Below are 15,907 nucleotides of genomic sequence, written 5' to 3'. Positions count from 1 at the left end.
TTTCCTTTCACAAATCCATGCTGACTTTGTCCGATGATTTCACCAGTTTCCAAATGTGCTGTTATCACATCTTTGATAACTGACTCCAGCAGTTTCCCCACCACCGACGTTAGGCTAACCGGTTTACAATTCCCCAGTTTCTCTCTCCCTCCGTTTTTAAAAAGTGGGGTTACATTAGCCACCCTCCAATCCTCAGGAACTAGTCCAGAATCTAACGAGTTTTGAAAAATTATCACTAATGCATCCACTATTTCTTGGGCTACTTCCTTAAGCACCCTGGGATGCAGACCATCTGGCCCTGGGAATTTATCTGCCTTCAATCCCTTCAATTTACCTAACACCACTTCCCTACTAACATGTATTTCACTCAGTTCCTCCATCTCACTGGACCCTCTGTCCCCTACTATTTCTGGAAGATTATTTATGTCCTCCTTAGTGAAGACAGAACCAAAGTAATTATTCAATTGGTCTGCCATGTCCTTGCTCCCCATAATCAATTCACCTGTTTCTGTCTGTAGGGGACCTACATTTGTCTTTACCAGTCTTTTCCTTTTTACATATCTATAAAAGTTTTTACAGTCAGTTTTTATGTTCCCTGCCAGTTTTCTCTCGTAATCTTTTTTTCCCCTTCCTAATTAAGCCCTTTGTCCTCCTCTGCTGAACTCTGAATTTCTCCCAGTTCTCAGGTGAGCCACTTTCTCTGGCTAATTTGTATGCTTCTTCTTTGGAATTGATACTATCCCTAATTTCTCTTGTCAGCCACGGGTGCACTACCTTCCTTGATTTATTCTTTTGCTAAACTGGGATGAACAATTGTTGTAGTTCATCCATGCAACCTTTAAATGCTTGCCATTGCATATCCACCGTCAATCCTTTAAGTGTCATTTGCCAGTCTATCTTAGCTAATTCACGTCTCATACCTTCAAAGTTACCCCTCTTTAAGTTCAGAACCTTTGTTTCTGAACTAACAATGTCATTCTCCATCTTAATGAAGAATTCCACCATGTTATGGTCACTCTTACCCAAGGGGCCTCTCACGACAAGATTGCTAATTAACCCTTCCTCATTGCTCAAAACCCAGTCCAGAACCCAGTTCATAAATCAAGGAAGGTAGTGCACCTGTGGCTGACAAGAGAAATTGGGGATAGTATCAATTCCAAAGAAGAAGCATACAATTTAGTCAGAGAAAGTGGCTCACCTGAGGACTGGGAGAAATTCAGAGTTCAGCAGAGGAGGACAAAGGGCTTAATTAGGAAGGGGAAAAAAGATTATGAGAGAAAACTGGCAGGGAACATAAAAACTGACTGTAAAAGCTTTTATAGGTATGTAAAAAGGAAAAGACTGGTAAAGACAAATGTAGGTCCCCTACAGACAGAAACAGGTGAATTGATTATGGGGAGCAAGGACATGGCAGACCAATTGAATAATTACTTTGGTTCAGTCTTCACTAAGGGGACATAAATAATCTTCCAGAAATAGTAGGGGACAGAGGGTCCAGTGAGATGGAGGAACTGAGCGAAATACTTGTTAGTAGGGAAGTGGTGTTAGGTAAATTGAAGAGATTGAAGGCAGATAAATTCCCAGGGCCAGATGGTCTGCATCCTAGAGTGCTTAAGGAAGTAGCCCAAGAAATAGTGGATGCATTAGTGATAATTTTTCAAAACTCGTTAGATCCTGGACTAGTTCCTGAGGATTGGAGGGTGGCTAATGTAACCCCACTTTTTAAAAAAGGAGGGAGACAGAAACCAGGGAATTATAGACCGGTTATCCTAACGTCGGTGGTGGGGAAACTGCTGGAGTCAGATATCAAAGATGTGATAACAGCACATTTGGAAAGCGGTGAAATCATCGGACAAAGTCAACATGGATTTGTGAAAGGAAAATCATGTCTGACGAATCTCATTGAATTTTTTGAGGATGTAACTAGTAGAGTGGATAGGGGAGAACCAGTGGATGTGGTATATTTGGATTTTCAAAAGGCTTTTGACAAGGTCCCACACAGGAGATTAGTGTGCAAACTTAAAGCACATGGTATTGGGGGTAAGGTATTGATGTGGATGGAGAATTGGTTAGCAGACAGGAAGCAAAGAGTGGGAATAAACGGGACCTTTTCAGAATGGCAGGCGGTGACTAGTGGGGTACCGCAAGGCTCAGTGCTGGGACCCCAGTTGTTTACAATATATATTAATGACTTGGATGAGGGAATTAAATGTGGCATCTCCAAGTTTGCGGATGACACGAAGCTGGGTGGCAGTGCTAGCTGTGGGGAGAATGCTAAGAAGATGCAGAGTGACTTGGATAGGTTGGGTGAGTGGGCAAATTCATGGCAGATGCAACTTAATGTGGATAAATATGAAGTTTTCCACTTTGGTGGCAAAAATAGGAAAACAGATTATTATCTGAATGGTGGCCGATTAGGAAAAGGGGAGGTGCAACGAGACCTGGGTGTCATTATACACCAGTCATTGAAAGTGGGCATGCAGGTACAGCAGGCGGTGAAAAAGGCGAGTGGTATGCTGGCATTTATAGCGAGAGGATTTGAGTACAGGAGCAGGGAGGTACTACTGCAGTTGTACAAGGCCTTGGTGAGACCACACCTGGAGTATTGTGTGCAGTTTTGGTCCCCTAATCTGAGGAATGACATCCTTGCCATAGAGGGAGTACAAAGAAGGTTCACCAGATTGATTCCTGGGATGGCAGGACTTTCATATGAAGAAGGACTGGATGAACTGTGCTTGTACTCTTTGGAATATAGAAGATTGAGGGGGGATCTGATTGAAACGTATAAGATCCTAAAGGGATTGGACAGTCTAGATGCAGGAAGATTGTTCCCGATGTTGGGGACGTCCAGAACAAGGGGTCACAGTTTGAGGATAAAGGAGAAGCCTTTTAGGACCAAGATTAGGAAAAACTTCTTCACTCAGAGAGTGGTGAATCTGTGGAATTCTCTGCCGCAGGAAGCAGTTGAGGCCAGTACATTGGCTATATTTAAGAGGGAGTTAGATATGGCCCTAGTAGCTACGGGGATCAGGGGGTATGGAGGGAAGGCTGGGGCGGGGTTCTGAGTTGGATGATCAGCTATGATCATAATAAATGGCGGTGCAGGCTCGAAGGGCCGAATGGCCTACTCCTGCACCTATTTTCTATGTTTCTATGAATAGCCTGCTCTCTAGTTGGTTCCTCGACATGTTGGTTCAAAAAATCATCCCGCATACATTCCAAGAAATCCTCTTCCTCAGCACCTTTACCAATTTGGTTCACCCAATCTACATGTAGATTGAAGTCACCCATTATAATTGCTGTTCCTTTATTGCACACATTTCTAATTTCCTGTTTAATACCATCTCCAACCTCACTACTACTGTTAGGTGGCCTGTACACAACTCCCACCAGCGTCTTCTGCCCCTTAGTGTTACGCAGCTCTACCCATATCGATTCCACATCTTCCCGGTTTATGTCCTTCCTTTCTATTGCGTTAATCTCTTCTTTAACCAGCAACGCCACCCCACCTCCCCTTCCTTCATCCCTATCCCTCCTGAATATTGAATATCCCTGAACGTTGAGCTCCCATCCCTGGTCAGCCTGGAGCCATGTCTCTGTGATCCCAACTATATCATAATCATTAATAACAATCTGCACTTTCAATTCATCCACCTTATTACGAATACTCCTTGCATTGACACACAAAGCCTTCAGGCGCTGTTTTACAACTCTCTTAGCCCTTATACAATTATGTTGAAAAGTGGCCCTTTTTAATGCTTGCCCTGGATTTGTCGGCCTGCCACTTTTACTTTTCTCCTTAGTACTTTTTGCTTCTACCCTCACTTTACACCCCTCTGTCTCTCTGCACTCGTTCCAATCCCCCTGTTATGAACTAACCTCCTCACGCCTAGCCTCTTTAATTTGATTCCCACCCCCAACCATTCTAGTTTAAATTCACCTCAGTAGCCCTCGCTAATCTCCCTGCCAGGATATTGGTCCCCCTGGGATTCAAGTATAACCCGTCCTTTTTGTACAGGTCACGCCTGCGCCAAAAGAGGTCCCAATGATCCAAAAACTTGAATCCCTGCCCCCTGCTCCAATCTCTCAGCCACACATTTATCCTCCACCTCATCGCATTCCTACTCTCACTGTCGCGTGGCACAGGCAGTAATCCCGAGATTACTACCTTTGCGGTCCTTTTTCTCAACTCCCTTCCTAGCTCCCTATATTCTCCTTTCAGGACCTCATCCCTTTTCCTACCTATGTCATTGGTACCTATATGTACCACGACCTCTGGCTCCTCACCCTCCCACTTCAGGATATCTTGGACACGATCAAAAATATCCCGGATCCTGGCACCAGGGTGGCAAACTACCATGCGGGTCTCTGGACTGTGTCCACAGAATCGCCTATCTGACCCCCTTACTATCGAGTCCCCTATCACAACTGCCCTCCTCTTCCTTGCCCTACCCTTCTGAGCTACAGGGCCAGACTCTGTGCCGGAGGCACGGCCACTGTCGCTTCCCCCGGGTAAGCTGTCCCCCCCCAACAGTACTCAAACAGGAGTACCTATTGTTAAGGGGCACAGCCACCGCGGTACTCCCTATTACCTGACTCTTCCCCTTCCCCCTCCTAACCGTGACCCACTTGTCTGCCTCCCGTGGCCCCGGCGTGACCACTTGCCTGTAACTCCTCTCTATCAACTCCTCACTCTCCCTGACCTGATGAAGGTCATCGAGCTGCAGCTCCAGTTCCATAACGCGGTCCCTTAGGAGCTGCATCTCCATGCTCTTGGTGCAGATGTAGACGTCCGGGAGGCTTGGAGACTCCAGAGCCTCCCACATCCGACACCGAGAACAGCAAACTGCCCTCACACTCACACTGCCCCTCTCCTCAACTAACAACAGAAAATGAATGCCAAACCTTCCTCGCCTGTTTCCGCCTAAACCCGTTGAGCCGAAGCCCTTAAGTCTTCACTCTGCTCCCGGCTCACTCCGCAGCCCGCAAACTACACTGTCCGCTCTATGAGGCTCTGTTCCTTTTAAATCTGCCGCGCTGCACTGCCCGACGTCACACGCCTGCGCAGTCCCGCCTCTCAGAACGCCGTTGGAGAAAAAAAAATAACGAAAATTCCACAAACACTAGTTTAAATGCCGGCTTAAACGTGCAAATAAACCGCTCAATCAATCCTTAAACAACATTCACACAGCAATCCCACATATTGCTTTTACAGAAAACTGCTAATATAAACTACCTCACTGCATAGCAGTAGAAATCTTAAGCAGGGCATTATATACTTATTACATGGAAATAAAATGACTAATATTATAGATTGTGATAATTTGATGAGATTCTTTATAAAGAAGTTAACCTCTTGGGATCTAAAATAAAATTTTAAATTGCATTATTAATTGGTTGGGTGGAGGGAAACAATTGTAGTCTATCTCATAGTGGAGCTGTGGACTGCAGAATTTCCAGTGATTGAAATTTTGGTGCAACCTGTTTATACTTTTCCTGTTCCACATTGATGAAGACATAATAACTAGATTGTTCAAAGTTTGTGCAGAATACCAAATTTTGCAGGAAAACAGCATTCTCTAAGTAATGCAATAACTTCAAAATGATCTATATACCAGCAGTAACTGAACCAATGACATGAAAATAGTTCTGACTGGTGGGAGATATTAAATGAAATATTGAAGGGCTAAAGTAAGAAATATGATTACAATATAAGCAGAGTTTCTCAAGATATGAGTACATTGGCTGAGTGGCTGCTGAAAAGGTTGTCACACTGCATAGCTTTGTGCTCAGAGGAAATATATTAGCAGATTTAAGTCTAAGCCTGTCATAATAACAGGCTATAAAATATGAGCCTGACAATATTTCAAAGGCTCTGCATAGACCTGGTTGTCATACTTGCAATTTGATTTAAAGGTATTAGAAAAAAGTTCCGAGAAAGGGAGATAGAATAATTCATAGATTAAAAACACTTAGCGAAGAAGAGTTGAAGCAATTATGCTACATAACCAAGGAAGATATTGTAGTGCAGTATCTAGGGAAAGATATACACTAAATGACCACTTTATTAGGTACCCAATAAAATGGCTACTGAGTGTATCTCTGTATGTTAAGAATCTTCTACTGCTGTAGCTCATCCTCTTCAAGATTCAGCATGCTGTGTGTTTGGGGATACTCTTCTGCACACCAACTGTTAAAACACATATTTATTTGAGTTACTGTGTCCCTCCTCTCAGCTTGAACCGGTCTGGTGATTCTCCTCTGATCTCTCTCATTAACAAGGTGCTTTTGCCCACAGAACTGCCGCTCACGGCCGGTTTTCATTTGTTTTCCATGCCATTCTCTGTTAATTCTAGAGACTGTTGTGCTTGAAAATCCAAGGAGATCAGCAATTTCTGAGATTCTCAAACCACTCCATCTGGCACCAACAATCATTCCACGGTCTAAGTTACTTACATCATATCTCTTCCCATTCTGCAGTTTAGTCAAGACAACTGAACCTCTTGACCATGTCTGCATGCTTTTATGCCTTGCGTTGTCGTAACATGCTTGGCTGATTAGATATTGGCTGATTTGAGGATGTGACTAAACATATTTAGAAGGTAGAGCCATAAATATAGTGTATATGGATTTTAGCAAAGCACTTGATAAGGTACCCCGTGAAAGGCTTATTGAAAAAGTAAAGAGACATGGGATCCAAGGGGATATTGCTTTGTGGATCCAGAACTGGTTTGCCCACAGAAGGCAAAGAATGGTTGTAGACAGGTCATATTCTGCATGGAGGCCAGTGACCAGTGATGTGCCTCAGGGATCTGTTCTGGGACCCCTACTCTTTGTGATTTCTATAAATGATCTGGATGAGGAAGTGGAGGGATGGGTTAGCAAATTTGCTGATAACACAAAAGTTGGGGGTGCTGTGGATAGTGTGGAGGGCTCTCTGAGGTTACAATGGGACATTGATAGGATGCAAAACTGAGAAGTGGCAAATGGAGTTCAACCCATGTGTGAGGTGATTCATTCTGGTAGGTCAAATATGATGACAGAATATAATATTAATGGTAAGACTCTTGGCAGTATGGAGGATCAGAGGGATCTTGGGGCCTGAGTCCATAGGACACTCAAAGCTGCTGCATACACAGTAACTCCAAGAACCATAATCCAAAGAACCACCTTGGGATCTTGGGGTCAGAGTCCATAGGACACTCATAGTTGTTATGCAGGTTGACTCTGTGGTTAAGAAGGTATACGGTGCACTGGCCTTCATCATTCGTTGGACTAAGTTTAGGAGCCGAGAGGTAAAGTTGCAGCTATATAGGACCCTGGTCAGACCCCACCTGGAGTACTGTGCTCCGTTCTGGTCGCCTCACTGCAGAAAGGGCATAGAAACCATAGAATGGGTGCAGAGGAGATTTACAAGGATGTTGCCTGGATTGGGGAGCATGCCTTATGAGAATAGGTTGAGTGAACTCGGCCTGTTCTCCTTGGAGGGAAGGACAATGAGAGGTGACCTGAGAGGTGTACAAGATAATGAGAGGCATTGATCGTGTGGATAGTCAGAGGCTTTTCCCCAGGGCTGAAATTGCTAGCATGAGAGGGCATAGGTTTAAGGTGCTTGGACTCAGGTACAGAGGAGATGTCAGGGGTAAGTTTAAAAAAAACACAGAGAGTAGTGAGTGCATGGAATGGGCTGCTGGCGGCGGAAACGGTGGAATCTTTTAAGAGACTCTGGGATGGCTACATGGAGCTTAGAAAAATAGAGAGCTATGGGTAAAGCATAGTTAGTTCTAAGGTAGGAACATGTTCAGCACAGCTTTGTGGGCCGAAGGGCCTGTATTGTGCTGTAGGTTTTCTATGTTTCTATGTTTCTATTTGTAATAATGAGTAAGTATACAGGTGTACCTAATAAATTTGCCATTGCGTGTATTGTCTAAGGTTTTTCCAGTTAGACATTATAATTGGCTCCTGTCCACTCTGACAGGGACATAACCTATGCAACTATCAAATAAATGGTTCCATTTATTACCAGAGAATGTATACAGTATACAGTCTAGGCAACGTTCTCCACAGAGATCCACAAAAAACAGAAGAACCCCAAAAGAATAAATGACAGAAAAATGATAAAACCCCAATCACCCCCTCCCCTCCCTCGGGCAAGCAACAGCAAGCGTCAACACATCAATCTCTCCATATACCCGGCCACTTCAGAAAGAAGCATCAGCGCCCACCACCAAATCAAGACTCAAGAATCGGCAGCAAACTCTCCCACTATTAAGAGAGAGAGAGAGAGAATGCAACTGCTCGAATACAGGGACCTCCATCTGTACATCCGCTGCAGTGAGACCCTAGTGCTCCACCTCCCGCGATGTCTCAGTCTGCAACAACTGCCTGGAATCGGTCATCCACATGGCCGCACCCTGGAGACATCAACTTCCAGGCCACGCCAATTGCAGATCAGGACCTGGATAGAACCACCCTGCAAAAGAAAAAAAAGAGATATTAAAGAGAGGAATTTAAGCTGTGTCCACAGATGAGCTTGAAGCAGCAGCCACTTGGCACCATTATCTTAAGTCCGCAACCTTCCAACCTACAACAACAATTATACTAGCTGATATAATGACTTACTTCATCATTGTGTGGGGGCCAAATCATAACCCTTGGCTGCTATGTTTTATTTCTATTCAAGGCAACTTTACTTCCGAAGTTCTTTGCAGTAAGTGGATTTGTAAAAGAAATTGTTAACTGCAGTTAAAGGGATTATTTTTAACTATGAAAGTATGTGTGCACGTAGCCTTCAATATTAATACAAAAGCAGACTCAAACAGCAACACATACAAAGTGCTGGAAAAACTCAGCAAGTCAGGCAGCATCTATGGAAAAGAATAAACAGTCGATGTATCGGTCCTAGACCCTTCACCAGGATTTCAAGAGCAGGAATAAATTGGGAGGATGGGAGAGAAAGGAATACAATCTGGCAGGTGATAGGTGAAGCCAAGTGAGGAGGAAGATGGGTGGGTGAGGGATGAAGTAAGAATCAGGGAGATGACAGGTGATAGATGGAGGTAAAGGCTGAAGAAGAAAGAATCTACTCGAAGAGGATCATGGAACATGGAAGAAAGAGAAGGAGGGTGTCATCCAAGGGAGGTGATTCTCTAAATTACTTGATGTTAGAGAAATTGCTGTTTATGATATCAGGTTGGAGGCTACCTTAATGCAATATGAGGTGTTGATCCTCCAACCTGCGTGTGGCAGTAGAGGAGGCCATGGACTGGTATATCAGAATGCACAGTTGAATTGAAATGGGTGGCCACTGGTAAATCTTGCCTTTTGTGGTAAAAGATGCTCTAGAAGTGGTTCTCCAGTCTCCTCTACATCAGTCTCACTGATATAGAGGAGACCACACTGGGAGCATTGGATAAAGTAGATATATCCAGAGTACTGTACAGTACCAGATTTGCAGGCAAGGTGTTGCCTCACCTACAAGGACTGTTTGGAGCCTTGAGAGGTGGCAAAGGAAAAGGTGGAGGGGCAGGTGTAGCACTGGTCTCGCTTGAAGAGATAAGCGCCAGGAAGGAGAACAGTGGGGAGGGATGAATGGACAAGAATCATGGAGAGAGTGATCCCTATAGAAAGTAGATGGTGTAAGGGGAGAAAAAGATGTGCCTACTATTCAAGACAAATATACTTCTGAAGATTTTCAGTGCTGTAAGTGGGTTTGTAAAAAAAAAACTGCTCTCTTTAGTTAATGGATTATTTTTAACCATGAAAGTAACTGTATAGGTACATGGCCTTCAATATCTCCTTTGTCTCTTCCTACTTTCTTCAAGCCCAGGGTGTAGCCATGTATCTTGCATGGGTCACATATATGCTTTCTTTTTCAGTGGCTGCATGTTCATGTTCCAAGACCTCACAGGTATTGCTCCCCAACTCTTTCTGCACTACATTGATGGTTACATTGCTGCTGCTTAAAGCACCCAAGCTGAGTTCTCTCCTTCTTCAGCATTTACCTCTTCCTCCTATCACCTCCCAGCTTCTTATTTCATGCTACCTTCCCCCTCACCTGGTTTCACCAATCACCTGTCAGCTTGTATACACCGGTGCAAGGTGCTATTGGACTAGGATCTGTTGGTGCATGCACTGACTGACAATTGCAAAAGATCAAGAAGGCAGAATCATTGACTGTGAAGCTCTCAGATGAAATCCTTAGCAGGCCACTGACCCTCTGCATATTTCCTTCCTCAGCATGTGCTGATCCCACCTGAACAGTCTTACCACTCTGGACTCTTCTTCATCAGCACATCCGGTGAGCCTCCCTTCTCTAGCATTTCAGTTTTAAGAGCCTTCTGGTATTTTTTAAAAGCTGCATCTGTGTACGTTTGCTCTGTCAGACGTTTACCCGAGGGTTCAAATCTCCAGCTGCTATAATAGACGGGTAAATGACAAGCTTAGCTTTGCACCTGAACTATTGTTTGATCTTGCCTCCACTTCACTGGGCAAATCCCTGGGATTAAATCTATCGTACATAAAAATAAATATGGAGTAAAGCTAAAAGTAATTTGAAAATGCCTAATTAATGGCTGTGCAAGATGTTAATTGCACTAATAACCAGCTGACTTCCTGTAATAATTAAATAGCTCACAGGCATGCAGCTTCCAGGTGTAGGAACATCACGGCAAGAAAGAATGCAATTTCACCACATTATGCTAGAAATCTATTCACACAATACCAAGAAAAATTATGCTGTGTTGTTGAAAATCGGAACGGAATAATCTTATCTATTTCAGAATCAGGTTTAATACCACTGGCATATGTCATGAATTTTGTTGTTATGTGGCAGCTGCACATTGTAATACGTAATAAAATTGCAAAAAAGTTAAATGAAATAAGTAGTGCAAAAATGCAGTCCATTCGTAAATTGAGAAATCTGATGGCAGAGGGGAAGAAGCTGTTACTGAATCATCTGGCTTCAGGCTCCAGCTCCTCTTCCCTGATGGTAGAAATGAGAAGAGGGCATGTCCTGGGTGATGGTAATCCTTAATGATACCATTTTGAGACATCAAACCTTGAAACTGTGCTGGATGCTGGGGACCATATGTCTGGTACATATCACAGAACAGAACATAGTATAGCACAGCACATTACAGGCTCTTCAGCCCATATGCTGTTGTGAGCCAACCTTCTAACCATTATACCAATCAAACCCTTTCCTCCTATATAATCCTCCATTTTTCTATCATCTATGTGCCCATTTAAGAATGTTTTAAATGTCCCTAATGTATCTGCCTCTACCACCACCCCTGGCACTCCCCACTCCCTGTTTGAAAAAAACTCACCTCTGACATCCTCTAATCACCTTAAAGTAATACCCCAATGTATTAGCCATTTCTGCCCTGGGAAAATGTCTCTGGCTATCCACTCAATCTATGCCTCTTATGATAGAACCATAGAACCATAGAAAATCATAGAAACTACAGCACAGAAACAGGACTTTTGGCTCTTCTTGGCTGTGCCGAACCATTTTCTGCCTAGTCCCACTGACCTGCACATGGACCATATCCTTCCATACACCTCCCATCCATGTATCTGTCCAATTTATTCTTAAATGTTAAAAAATAGAACCTTTTATGTTAAATGTTAAAAAATGATCGTGTACACTTTTATCAAGTCACCTCTTATTCTCCTATCTTCCAAAAGAAAAATATCTTAGCTCGTTCAGCTTGTTCTCATAAGATGTGCCCTCTGGCCCTGGCAGCTTTCTGTTAATCCATTCACTAGGAAATCAGTCTCTTCATATATTGGTAGGAATCAAGTTCACCTCAAGTGATAGCACAGTTATTCAACAGCTTTTCTGCCTCATGGTCTGAAAAGTGACAGTTCCCATCCATGCATCCACATATCTATCTATCTAACCATTTATTTGTCTATTTGCTTATTTATTAGCACAGAACATTGAATAGGATAGCACAGGAACAGACCGTGCAGCCCAGAATGTTGTGTCGAACCAGCTAAAAAGCTAATCCAATGCACTCAAACAGTAACCCCTCCTACTAACACCATGTCCATATCCCTCCATTTTCCTTACATCTATGTGTCTATCCAAACATCTCTTAAAAGCTTCCAATGTATTTGCCTCTACCACCATACCAGGCAGCAAATTCCAGGCATCCGTGACTCTCTGAGTAAAGAACTTTCCTTTCATGTCCCCTTTGAATCTCGATCCTCTCACCTTCAAGGCCTGCCCTGTGCTATTAGGCATTTCAACCCTGGGAAACAGATACCCCATGCCCACTCTATCTATCTCTCTCATAACCTTGTAAATCTCTATCAGATCTCCCTTCAGCCTCCAGCACTCTGGAGAAAACAGCCTAAGTTTGTCCAGCCTCTCGTGATAGCATATGCCCTCTAAACCAAGCAGCATCCTGGTAAAACTCTTTTGCACCCTCTGCAAAGCCTCAATATTCTGCCTATAGTGGGGCGACCAGAACTGTATGCAGTACTTCTGACGTGGCCAAGCCAGAGTTTTATAAAGTTGCAACATAACCACTTGACTTTTGAACTCAGTACTTTGACTAATAGAAGTACACATTCCTCAAGCCTTCTTAACCACCTTATCGACCTGTGGAGTCACTTTCAAGGAGCTATGAACTTGGATCCCAAGATTTCTTTGCTCAGCAACACCGCTGAGCACCTTGCCCTTAACAGTTCACTGTCTCCTTGCATTTCCTCTACCAAGATGCAATATCTGATACTTATCTGGATTAATCTCCATCTGCCATTTCTCTGCCCATATCTGTAACTGATCTATATCGTGCTGTGTTCTTTGCGAGTCTTCTACACTATCCACAACTCCACCAGTCTTGATCATAACAGCTTCTCTTTGATGGGTTAAGCTTCCAGATCTCAAGAAGGGAATGAGTGTGGTCAGTGAAGAGTAATAGTTATAGAAATGTGAAAGGAGCTAGAGGATATGTTTATAATACTAAGCATAATTCAAAGGATACTGCCTCACAGTTAGAGATACTAACTGATGAATTAAAACACGCTGTATTTTATTCATCTGAAGTCAATTAAAATAGAATATCGCAAATACCTTCAAATTATGGTGAAAAGGATTTGTGTTGGTGTTGTTTGAGATCATTGATGTGATTAGTTATAAGGAAAATTTGGAGGGAATGATTTGTTATTGAGATCTGATTTGACTCCTTCTTAAGGAAGTAAGGGTCTATTATATTTCAAAGTAGTGTGTGTAGCTCTCCCAGTGCCCAGCAGTAATAAAATGATAACTTCAGATTGTTTAAGGCTTTCGTGAAACAATAGAAAGTGCTGATGTCAGTAAGTGGCTAACGTAAGATTGGGTTACATTCTCAATCTTGTAACACAATTATTAACCGGTAGGCCTATAAATTCTGTAATATCGCATCATATTTTTAATGGTGCACAAATGGAATCTTGTTTCTTTCCTGAAGTAAAACACTATTTCCCAGTTTGAATGCTGATTCTCCAGGGATTTGATCAGCCGTTCTCTCTGATAACTTGCACTTCAGAGACACGCGGATTGTTTTGCATACTCAGGCAACATTGCTGGGAAAAATTACTCTACCTGGCTCTGAAGCCCACTTGCCAATGGACGCTGTCGGTCCAATGAGGTTTTAAGAGAAACTTCTTTAACCAAATTTTCTGAAGTGAAGATGGTACAGCAAATCATTACATTGGAGACTAAAAGACAAGTGTCAATGACGAGGAGATCATGCAATTACTGAATTATTCTAAAAACCCATCTGATTACCAATATCCTTAAGAGAAGAAAATCTGCAATTCTTACCCTATTTTGCCTCAGATTCATCCCTGTGATTAACTCTGAATGATCTCTTAAGTTGCACATCAAGTCACTCTGATCAGAAATTCCGCAAAGTCTATAGCATAACATAAGAACATAAGAAGTAGGAGCAGGAGTTGGCCATCTGTCCCTTCGAGCCTGTTCCGCCATTCAATAAAATCATGGCTGATCTGGCCGTGGACTCAGCTCCACCAACCTGCCTTTCCCCCATAACACCTAATATCCTTGTCATGCAAAATTCTACCTACTGTGTCTTAAATATACAAACGTACTTAATAAAGTAATATCTGCTGCTTCTGTGGGCAGAGAATTCCTCTGATTCATTACTCTCTGGGAAAAACAGTTTCTTCTCATCTCCATCCTAAATCTATTCCCCTAGTCATAGTCTCACCTACCAAATGAAACAACTTTCTTGCCTCTATGTAATGTATCCCTTTCATGGCTTTATGTTTCTATAAGGTCCCCTCTCATTCTTCAGAATTAGAGTGAGTATCGTCCCAAATATCTCAATGTTTCCTTATAGGCTAACCTTCATCTCTAGAATCAACCTGGTGAACCTCTGCTGCACTGCTTCCAAAGCCAATATATCTTGCCTTAAGTAAGGAGGCCAGAACTGCATGCAATACTCTAGGTGTGGCATCACTAATCCCCTGTACAGTTGCAGCATAACCTCCCTGCTCTTAAAGTTAATCCCTCTAACAACAAAGGCCAACAATCCATTGAACTTTTTGATAAACTGTTACACCTGCAAACCCACCTTTTGTGATTCATGTATAAATGAAGACCCTCTTCAAAACAGCATGCAGCAATCTTTCACCATTGAAATAATCACTTGGTTTTCCATTTTCCCTTCCAAAGTGCCTTGCACTTTCCAACATTGTACCCTATCTCTCAGACCCTTGCCCATTCACTTAATCTAGCTATATCTTTCTACAGACTCTCTGCATCCTCTGCACAATTTGCTTTCGCACACAAGTTAGTGTCATCAGCAAACTTAGATATGCTACACATGGTCCCCTCTTTCATATTGTTAATGTATATCAAGAACAGTTGAAGGCCCAGCACTGAACCCTGAACTACCAGAGTAACACCCATCTGTCCCACTCTCTGTCTTCTGTTGGGTTAACCAATCTTATATTCACGATAATACCTTACCCCAACTCCATGTATGCTCACCTTATGGACGTCTTTTATGCAGAAATTTATCAAACACCTTCTGGAAATCCTATATCCATTGTGATCATTATATCATCAAAGAAATCCAGCAAGTTTAACAAAAAAGGCCTACTTTTCATTAACCCATGCTCCATATATTAAAAAAATAATTCCAGTGTTGGTAAGAAAAACTTAAAACTCCTTCGCAAAGAACCCTGGAAGATTTTTACCTCCTTAAACTGCAGCATAGGTCCAAATTCTCTTATCAGCTAAGTTAGAAAGAACTGATCATTAGCCCTATGGTTAATTAGTTAGGTTTAAAATATCATCTTAACTACTTGCAGATTTACAAAGAAGATAATGAGTCTTTGGAGGCTAACATTAAGTTTCTTCTTGATGAAGTATCTTTAATTTATTTTAATCGGCTCTAAACATACTGAATTATTTGAAGCATTTGAAGTTGGTTGGAATATCCATGCAGAAAGAGAATGTCGCCATTTGTTCTTAAGCTCATTCTCTGGTGGCAGCCTTCAGTTTTAAATATTTATTTTTTTCATCAATAACAAATACCTCTGAAAAAACCTGTAATGGGATGCTCAAAACAAGGACTGTAATTGAAGAAGAGGGAAGCCATACACTCAATGGCCTTTTTATTAGATATCTTCTGGAACTAAAACTGTGGCCACTAAGTGTAAGCTTGTGGTCTTCTGCTGCTATAGCCCATCCACTTCAAGATTCACCTAGTTATGCATTCAAAGACATTCCTTGGCATGCCACTGTTGTTGTTGTCACCTTCCCTGCAGCTCGAACTAGTCTGACCATACTCCTCTGACCTCTCTCATTAACCTGACATTTTTACCCACAGACCTGCTGCTCACTGGATTTTTTTTTTGCTTATGCACCATTCCCTGTGAACAT

This window comes from Mobula birostris, chromosome 1, assembly GCF_030028105.1.
Source record: "Mobula birostris isolate sMobBir1 chromosome 1, sMobBir1.hap1, whole genome shotgun sequence".
NCBI lineage: Eukaryota > Metazoa > Chordata > Chondrichthyes > Myliobatiformes > Myliobatidae > Mobula > Mobula birostris.
Note: the sequence above shows the minus strand (reverse complement) of the source record.